The following is a 10,093-nucleotide window of genomic DNA, read 5'->3' on the forward strand; positions in this document are numbered from 1 at the left end:
GACCCTAACGGGTCCATTTGGTTCCATTTGTACACTCTCAAGAGTTAAATTAACATTGATTTTAATTTTTTCCATAATTTAGCTGGGGACCCCCTGGAACCCCCTCAAGTACCCCTGGGGGTCCCCGGACCCCACTTTGAGAATCAATGCCATATACAACATAAATATGATCGGCAACGTACATTAACGTAGTGGATTTGGCGTTGAGTGCCAGTGCTAGCTGGGTGCTACACATGGAGCTAACGGTGCTAATGTTAGCGTTAGCTAACATAATGGCTAACGTTAGTAAGCAAGCTGTACACACCATACCTCTATGGTACACACGCATTCATTCATTCATTAATTCTCCCAGATAGCGGTAGATTAATGAGAGCACCTTATCACTTACAATAATTTCCTTGTAAACAAATGAACGTTAGCTGACCAGCTATTTCCTCCGTGGTGGAAACTGGAAACTGGAAGTGGAAAGTCTGGTGACCAAATTTGGTCAAAGAGGAAGTGACATACTGATTTTCAAACTCGTGCGCACGACTTCAAAGTCGTGCGCACGAGTTTGAAAAGGAGAGGTTTTATTTTCAAGATAGCTAATATTTTTTTTTGTAAAAGTTTTTTTTTTTTTTTTTTTTTTGTAAAAGTTTTTTTTTTTTTGTAAGAGTTTTTTTTTTTTTTTGTAAAAGTTTTTTTTTTTTTAAGTCATGCATGAAAAAAAAAAAAAAAAACATTATATTCCCTAAATAAAAAAAAATCATCCCCCTTTAAAAAAATGTCATACTCTAAAAATATTATTTTACACTCCCTTAAATAATAAAGCAACTATAAAAAAAAAGTCACCCCCCCCAAAAAAAATGTCTTTCCCCTTTTAAAATAAATGTCATCCCCTAAAAAAAAATATTTTAGAGCCTTGTTCTTTTTCTGCCAACATATTATTTTTTTCACCATACCACAAAACATAAACCGCCAGCTTTTATAAATCACTGAACTTTTAAAGGAGTACAATTCTAAAACTATGCAACAAAGATTCCTTTTCAGGCAAACATGTCCACAGTAAGATGAACATTTTAAAGTATGAATGAGGCTACTAGGCATAAGTATGTAGTTGTAAGCCTGCCTTTAAATATCCATTGCTGCATCGACAATGCATGGGAAGCTTAAAGTTAAATATCTCCAAAACTACAAATGATTTCAATAAAAGAAATCTCAAGCATGCATGTCCAGAGTAAGGTGGACTTTTTGAACTGTGAATGGAGTTTCTAGGTGAAAGTGTTTTTTTCAGGTCCCAAAACCTTCCATCCGCCTCCATTCTAAATCTCTGAACTTTTAAAGGAGTACAATTCTAAAACTATGCAACATTTAAAAGATTATTTTCAGGCAAACATGTCCACAGTAAGATAAACATTTTAAAGTATGAATGAGGCTACTAGGCGTAAGTATGTAGTTGTAAGCCTGCCTTTAAATATCCATTGCCACATAGACAAAGCATGGGGCGCTTTAAGTTAAATATCTCCAAAACTACAAATGATTTCAAAAGCTAAGCAACATTTCAAAGATTCTTTTTCAGGCAAACATGTCCATATTAGGATGAACATTTTAAAGTTTGAATGGGGTTTCTATTCTATATATGACATTTTGAATCTTTACAGTCAGTTCACCGTCTTTTGGGTCTTGAGTCGAACCAATTACTCCCGCGGAGACCTTCCATCCTTCCATCCGCCTCCATTATAAATCTCTGAACTTTTAAAGGAGTACAATTCTAAAACTATGTAACATTTCAAAGATTCCTTTTCAGGCAAACATGTCCACAGTAAGATGAACATTTTAAAGTATGAATGAGGCTACTAGGCGTAAGTGTGTAGGTGTAAGCCTGCCTTTAAATATCCATTGCCGCATCGACAATGCATAGGGCGCTTAAAGTTAAATATCTCCAAAACTACAAATGATTTCAAAAAAAGAAATCTCAAGCATGCATGTCCACACTAAGGTGGATTTTTTGAACTGTGAATGGAGTTTCTAGGTGAAAGTGTTTTTTTGAGGTCCCAAAACCTTCCATCCGCCTCCATTATAAATCTCTGAACTTTTAAAGGAGTCCAATTCTAAAACTATGCAACATTTAAAAGATTCCTTTTCAGGCAAACTTGCCCACAGTAAGATGAACATTTTAAAGTATGAATGAGGCTACTAGGCGTAAGTATGTAGTTGTAAGCCTGCCTTTAAATATCCATTTCCACATCGACAAAGCATGGGGCACTTTAAGTTAAATATCTCCAAAACTACAAATGATTTCAAAAGCTATGCAACATTTCAAAGATTCCTTTTCAGGCAAACATGTCCATATTAGGATGAACATTTTAAAGTTTGAATGGGGTTTCTATTCTATATATGACATTTTGAATCTTTACAGTCAGTTAACCTTCTTTTGGGTCTTGAGTCGAACCAATTACTCCTGCGGAGACATCAAATTTCTCTTTTGGGTCTTGAGTCCCAAGACTCAAGGCCCAAAAGAGAAATTTGATGTCTTCGCGGGAGTAATTGGTTCGACTCAAGACTCTTTTGGGTCTTGAGTCTTGGGAAAGAAAAAAAAAGTGCACCAGTTGAATTTGAACCAAGAACCTTCTGGTTGCAAGTGCTGTATCTAAACCACTGCACCACAGAGGTCCTTACCTGTTCTGATGACTTGCGTGTAATTTTCTTAAAGATTATATAAAGGTAAAAGCCCCAGGTAAAAGTTAGAAAGATGTCCTTGCGGGATTTGAACTCAAGACCTTCATTATGCAAGGCCTGAATCTTAACCACTGCTCCAGCATGGTACATACTTTCTGTGGTCTCTACACGATCTTCAGTGAAAGATCAGATAAAGGTGCAAGAGTCCACTATTGGTTAGAAACCTGTCCTGGTTGGATTTGAACCAGTAACCTTCTGGTTCCAAGTCCTGTATCTAAACCAATGCACCACAGAAGCTTTGACTTGTTCTGTTAACTTAGCCTGACACAATTTGTACCCTTTTCCCTTTAAATATCCATTGCCATTGACAATACATTGGGCGCTTAAAGTTAAATATTTCAAAAACTTCAAATCATTTCAAAGTAAAACATCTCAAGGATGAATGTCCACAGTAAGGGGGATTTTTTTTAACTGTGAATGGAGTTTCTAGGTGAAAGTGTTTTTTTGAGGTCCCAAAACCTTCCATCCGCCTCCATTATAAATCTCTGAACTTTTAAAGGAGTACAATTCTAAAACTATGCAACATTTCAAAGATTCCTTTTCAGGCAAACATGTCCACAGTAAGATGAACATTTTAAAGTATGAATGAGGCTACTAGGCGTAAGTATGTAGTTGTAAGCCTGCCTTTAAATATCCATTGCCGCATCGACAATGCATGGGGCGCTTAAAGTTAAATATCTCCAAAACTACAAAGGATTTAAAAAAAAGAAATCTCAAGCATGCATGTCCACAGTAAGGTGGAATTTTTGAACTGTGAATGGAGTTTCTAGGTGAAAGTGTTTTTTTGAGGTATCAAAACCTTCCATCCGCCTCCATTATAAATCTCTGAACTTTTAAAGGAGTACAATTCTAAAGCTATGCAACATTTCAAAGATTCCTTTTCAGGCAAACATGTCCATATTAGGATGAACATTTTAAAGTAGAATGGGGTTTCTATTCTATATATGACATTTTGAATCTTTACAGTCAGTTCTCCTTCTTTTGGGTCTTGAGTCGAACCAATTACTCCCGCGGAGACATCAAATTTCTCTAGACTCAAGGCCCAAAAGAGAAATTTGATGTCTCCGTGGGAGTAATTGGTTCGACTCAAGACTCTTTTGGGTCTTGAGTCCTGGGAAAGAAAAAAAAAGTGCGCCAGTTGAATTTGAACCAGAAACCTTCTGGTTACAAGTCCTGTATCTAAACCACTGCACCACAGAGGTCCTTATCTGTTCTGATGACTTGCGTGGATTTTTCTGAAAGATTATATAAAGGTAAAAGCCCCAGGTAAAAGTTAGAAAGATGTCCTTGTAGGATTTGAACTTAGGATCTTCAGTACACAAGGCCTGAATCTTAACCACTGCTCCAGCAGGGTACATACTTTCTATGGTCTCTTACACGCTCTTCAGTGAAAGATCAGATAAAGCTGCAAGAGTCCGGTATTGGTTAGAAACCTGTCCTGGTTGGATTTAAACCGGTAACCTTCTGGTTGCAAGTCCTGTATCTAAACCACTGCACCACAGAGGTCCTTACCTGTTCTGATGACTTGCGTGTAATTTTCTTAAAGATTATATAAAGGTAAAAGCCCCAGGTAAAAGTTAGAAAGATGTCCTTGCGGGATTTGAACTCAAGACCTTCATTATGCAAGGCCTGAATCTTAACCACTGCTCCAGCATGGTACATACTTTCTGTGGTCTCTACACGATCTTCAGTGAAAGATCAGATAAAGGTGCAAGAGTCCACTATTGGTTAGAAACCTGTCCTGGTTGGATTTGAACCAGTAACCTTCTGGTTCCAAGTCCTGTATCTAAACCAATGCACCACAGAAGCTTTGACTTGTTCTGTTAACTTAGCCTGACACAATTTGTACCCTTTTCCCTTTAAATATCCATTGCCATTGACAATACATTGGGCGCTTAAAGTTAAATATTTCAAAAACTTCAAATCATTTCAAAGTAAAACATCTCAAGGATGAATGTCCACAGTAAGGGGGATTTTTTTTAACTGTGAATGGAGTTTCTAGGTGAAAGTGTTTTTTTGAGGTCCCAAAACCTTCCATCCGCCTCCATTATAAATCTCTGAACTTTTAAAGGAGTACAATTCTAAAACTATGCAACATTTCAAAGATTCCTTTTCAGGCAAACATGTCCACAGTAAGATGAACATTTTAAAGTATGAATGAGGCTACTAGGCGTAAGTATGTAGTTGTAAGCCTGCCTTTAAATATCCATTGCCGCATCGACAATGCATGGGGCGCTTAAAGTTAAATATCTCCAAAACTACAAAGGATTTAAAAAAAAGAAATCTCAAGCATGCATGTCCACAGTAAGGTGGAATTTTTGAACTGTGAATGGAGTTTCTAGGTGAAAGTGTTTTTTTGAGGTATCAAAACCTTCCATCCGCCTCCATTATAAATCTCTGAACTTTTAAAGGAGTACAATTCTAAAGCTATGCAACATTTCAAAGATTCCTTTTCAGGCAAACATGTCCATATTAGGATGAACATTTTAAAGTAGAATGGGGTTTCTATTCTATATATGACATTTTGAATCTTTACAGTCAGTTCTCCTTCTTTTGGGTCTTGAGTCGAACCAATTACTCCCGCGGAGACATCAAATTTCTCTAGACTCAAGGCCCAAAAGAGAAATTTGATGTCTCCGTGGGAGTAATTGGTTCGACTCAAGACTCTTTTGGGTCTTGAGTCCTGGGAAAGAAAAAAAAAGTGCGCCAGTTGAATTTGAACCAGAAACCTTCTGGTTACAAGTCCTGTATCTAAACCACTGCACCACAGAGGTCCTTATCTGTTCTGATGACTTGCGTGGATTTTTCTGAAAGATTATATAAAGGTAAAAGCCCCAGGTAAAAGTTAGAAAGATGTCCTTGTAGGATTTGAACTTAGGATCTTCAGTACACAAGGCCTGAATCTTAACCACTGCTCCAGCAGGGTACATACTTTCTATGGTCTCTTACACGCTCTTCAGTGAAAGATCAGATAAAGCTGCAAGAGTCCGGTATTGGTTAGAAACCTGTCCTGGTTGGATTTAAACCGGTAACCTTCTGGTTGCAAGTCCTGTATCTAAACCACTGCACCACAGAGGCTCTAACTTGTTCTGTTAACTTAGCCTGGCAAAGTTTGTACCCTTTTCCCTTTAAATATCCATTGCCATTGACAATACATTGGGCGCTTAAAGTTAAATATTTCAAAAACTACAAATCATTTCAAAGTAAAACATCTCAAGGATGCATGTCCACAGTAAGGGGGATTTTTTGAACTGTGAATGGAGTTTCTAGGTGAAAGTGTTTTTTTGAGGTCCCAAAACCTTCCATCCACCTCCATTATAAATCTCTGAACTTTTAAAGGAGTACAATTCTAAAACTATGCAACATTTCAAAGATTCCTTTTCAGGCAAACATGTCCACAGTAAGATGAACATTTTAAAGTATGAATGAGGCTACTAGGCGTAAGAATGTAGTTATAAGCCTGCCTTTAAATATCCATTTAGTAGAGGACCTGGCTAAGATATGTATTCACTTAGTTTAGGAGAGAATATCTCAACTGTTTTAGGCTAATATGACCCCAGGGAACAACTTAAGAACTATGAGAAATTCTCTATCCGGGGCGAAATACCCCAAAATGACCACGCCCCTTTTTAAAAAGACCACACTTCCAACATGGCGCTATCTTCTAAACCGTTGGAGCTACAGATTTTCTGAGGTGCTCAAAATGTTCAGAATACTCATGTTTGAAACCCGTGCCCGAGCCAGCAACCCTACAGGTCATCATAGTGGCCAAATCCAATATGGCCGCCACCTGAAAAGGTTTTGTCTATAACTTTTGAACCAGAAGAGCTATGAATGCAAACTTGGTGTCTAAATCATTGTCAATGTTTTTTGACAATTAGAAACATGTTGGAATGCTTATCTCTATGACTGGGTGTGGCTGGACCTCTATTTTGCATATTTCAAAGATGGCGATCTGACAATTACCTTTACTTCCCTTAATCTTCTTCATTATTGCAAACTTGGTGTCTATTTTATACTTTTTGAACATTAAAAACTCATTAGAATGCTCATGATTGAAGCCATCTAGAGCACTCCGATTTGCTTATTACAAATATGGCCTATATCAAAAATGTTATGTAACATGAAGTTTCATCCAGTGTGTAGAGTTGTTGGAATGAGTTAAGATCAAACTGAAGAAAAGCCTGTGTACAGATGTTGAAACAATAGAATATGAGTTGAACCCAAATTATACAGCAACAGCCAGTACAGTATATGCAGAGCAATGCTCAGTATAAATTGAATAATATCATACTAGTCAAAGGTGTATAGAATTTTAACAGTATTATGTTTAAATTAGAATCACAGATTTTCTAATCATACAACTTCTGTATCGAGGACTAGGTACTAGACTAGAGGGCGACTCCAGCATCACATAATTTGCTTATGTCCACTACATGACCTTTTAAGCCACGGTGGAGGAGGATTGCGCAAGCTTTACTGACATCTGCAAGACGGGTCCAGTAAGGTTCCCAAGTCTTAGTCATGGAGTCCCAATACCAGCCCAACGTACTAAAATCGGGGATGTAATGCCTTTTGACATGCTGGATGTATGTATCAGTTCTGTTGCTGTTGTAACACCAAGACAATCATGTACAATGTACAATAATACATAGTGTTCAAATTCTGTACATCCTATGATAGGATTACATTTATGCTGTGCATTGTTGCACATACTGTACTAGCTGTATAATTATGAATGAATTGTACTCTAAATCATTCTATTGTTTCAATAAAAGTACATCTGTAAGATACATTGGTTGTTTCATAACATAGTGGCAATATATGTGATATGCACATTAGAGTCCTCTAGATAGATTAAATCATTAAGATAGGCATTCCAACATTTTTCTAATGGTCAAAAAACATGATTTAGACACCAAGTTTGCATTTGTAGCTCATCTGGTTCAAACATAGCCAAAACCTTTTTCAGGTGGCAGCCATATTGGATTTGGCCACTATGATGATCCTGAAGGTTGCTGGCTCGGGCACCCTTGCTACATCATCAGAGCATGCCCTGGGTTATATCTAGGACACATTTGGTGCTTTTAGATTGATTCACGCAAAAATATTCTTATGGCCCTGGACTGTAATAAGTTGACCATTTTTAGCTGTTTTTAGCTGTTTTGTAATAAAATATAAAATTTGACATTTTACACTTTTCTATTTTTCACTAAACATGAGTATTGTGAACATTTTGAGCAAATCTGTAGCTCCAACGGTTTAGAAGATAGAGCCATGTTTGAAATAGCGGTCATTTTAAAAGGGGCGTGGTCATTTCCGAGTATTTCGCCCCGGATAGAGAATTTCTCATAGTTCCTAAATTGTTCCTTGGGGTCATATTAGCCAAGAACAGTTGAGATAATCTCTCCTAAATTAAGTGCATACATATGTTAGCCAGGTCCTAGACTAATTGCCGCATCGACAAAGCATGGGGCGCTTTAAGTTAAATATCTCCAAAACTACAAATGATTTCAAAAGCTATGCAACATTTCAAAGATTCCTTTTCAGGCAAACATGTCCATATTAGGATGAACATTTTAAAGTTTGAATGGGGTTTCTATTCTATATATGACATTTTGAATCTTTACAGTCAGTTCACCTTCTTTTGGGTCTTGAGTCGAACCAATTACTCCCGCGGAGACATCAAATTTCTCTTTTGGGCCTTGAGTCTTTGGACTCAAGGCCCAACAGAGAAATTTGATGTCTCCGCGGGAGTAATTGGTTCGACTCAAGACTCTTTTGGGTCTTGAGTCTTGGGAAAGAAAAAAAAAGTGCACCAGTTGGATTTGAACCAACCTTCTGGTTGCAAGTCCTGTATCTAAACCACTGCACCACAAAGGTCCTTACCTGTTCTGATGACTTGCGTGGAATTTTCTTAAAGATTGTATAAAGGTAAAAGCCCCAGGTAAAAGTTAGAAAGATGTCCTTGCGGGATTTGAACTCAGGACCTTCAGTATGCAAGGCCTGAATCTTAACCACTGCTCCAGCATGGTACATACTTTCTATGGTCTCTTACACGCTCTTCAGTGAAAGATCAGATAAAGGTGCAAGAGTCCAGTATTGGTTAGAAACCTGTCCTGGTTGTATTTGAACCTACGTCAGCGACTGATGACGTATCACGAGTTCGTGAGGACGGGAGTACAGACAAGTTTGGGTATTGAGAAACGGCCTCAATGTATTTGAGTATCAATGGAACCAAATGGACTACATGTTTTTTAGTGTGCTTGTGTGTTTGTTTGTGTGCTTGTGTGTTTGTTTGTGTGTGTGTGTGTGTGTGTGCGTGCGTGCGTGCGTGCGTGCGTGCGTGCGTGCGTGCGTGCGTGCGTGCGTGCGTGCGTGCGTGAATGGGTGAGTGTGAAGTGTTTAGGTATACACTATACTTATTGTCTCCGCCAGGCCAAAAGGCATGGCGAGAGAGTATGTTTTACCCCCTGTCCGTCCGTCCGTCCGTCCGTCCGTGTGTCCATCTGTCGGTGAACAGCTAATCTCCGGCACCGTTGGGCCCGGTCGCTTCGAAACTGTGCACACACACTCCCTGGATGCCAATTCAGAACCTCTGCCCCCATTTTTTTACATGGCCCTGTTATAGCGACACCAGGAGGCCAATTTGTGCAAACCCCTTTTTTTAATATTACTCCTACAGATTTTATCCAAACATCACGCAAATCAGTACACAGTATCTCTATAGTCATGTGATCAACACGGATCTGTCTGATTTTCCATAATCCATCCTGATTGGCTAAGGTTGGCTTCCAAAGTTTGCAGGATTGGTCCTAATTTGAACTAAATGCCTCAAATCATGAATGCAGCATGCGATTTCCGTGAAATTTCACACACACATTCCCACTAGGCCGAGGAAGAAATGCCACTTGAAAATGTTCAAATCAGCCTCATGGTGGCGCTATAAAAGGCCGATTTGCGTTTTTAACTATAACTGCACCGATCTGCGTGAAACTTTGCACGCATACTCCCTAGAGGCCAAGGAAAAACATCTGCCCTGCATTTTTCATATTAGCCTTTTATAGCGCCACCAGGAGGCCGACTTATGTAAAAAACATTATTTTATACTACTACTTCCAATTTTATCCAAATTTCACGCAAATCGGTACACATGATCTCTATAGTCATGCGATCAAGAAAGATGTGTTTGATTTTTCATATTCCATCCTGATTGGCTAAGATTGACATCAAAAGTTTGCATTATTGGCTTGTTTTGAACAAAATTCTGCAAATCATGAACGCACCGTCCGATTGCAGTCAAACTTTGCATGCACATTCACACTATGTTGAGGAACAAATCCCACCCTTTTAACATTGCCTGTTATAGCGCCAC

This window comes from Gymnoscopelus microlampas, assembly GCF_963454915.1.
Source record: "Gymnoscopelus microlampas genome assembly, chromosome: 4".
NCBI classification, from domain to species: Eukaryota; Metazoa; Chordata; class Actinopteri; order Myctophiformes; family Myctophidae; genus Gymnoscopelus; species Gymnoscopelus microlampas.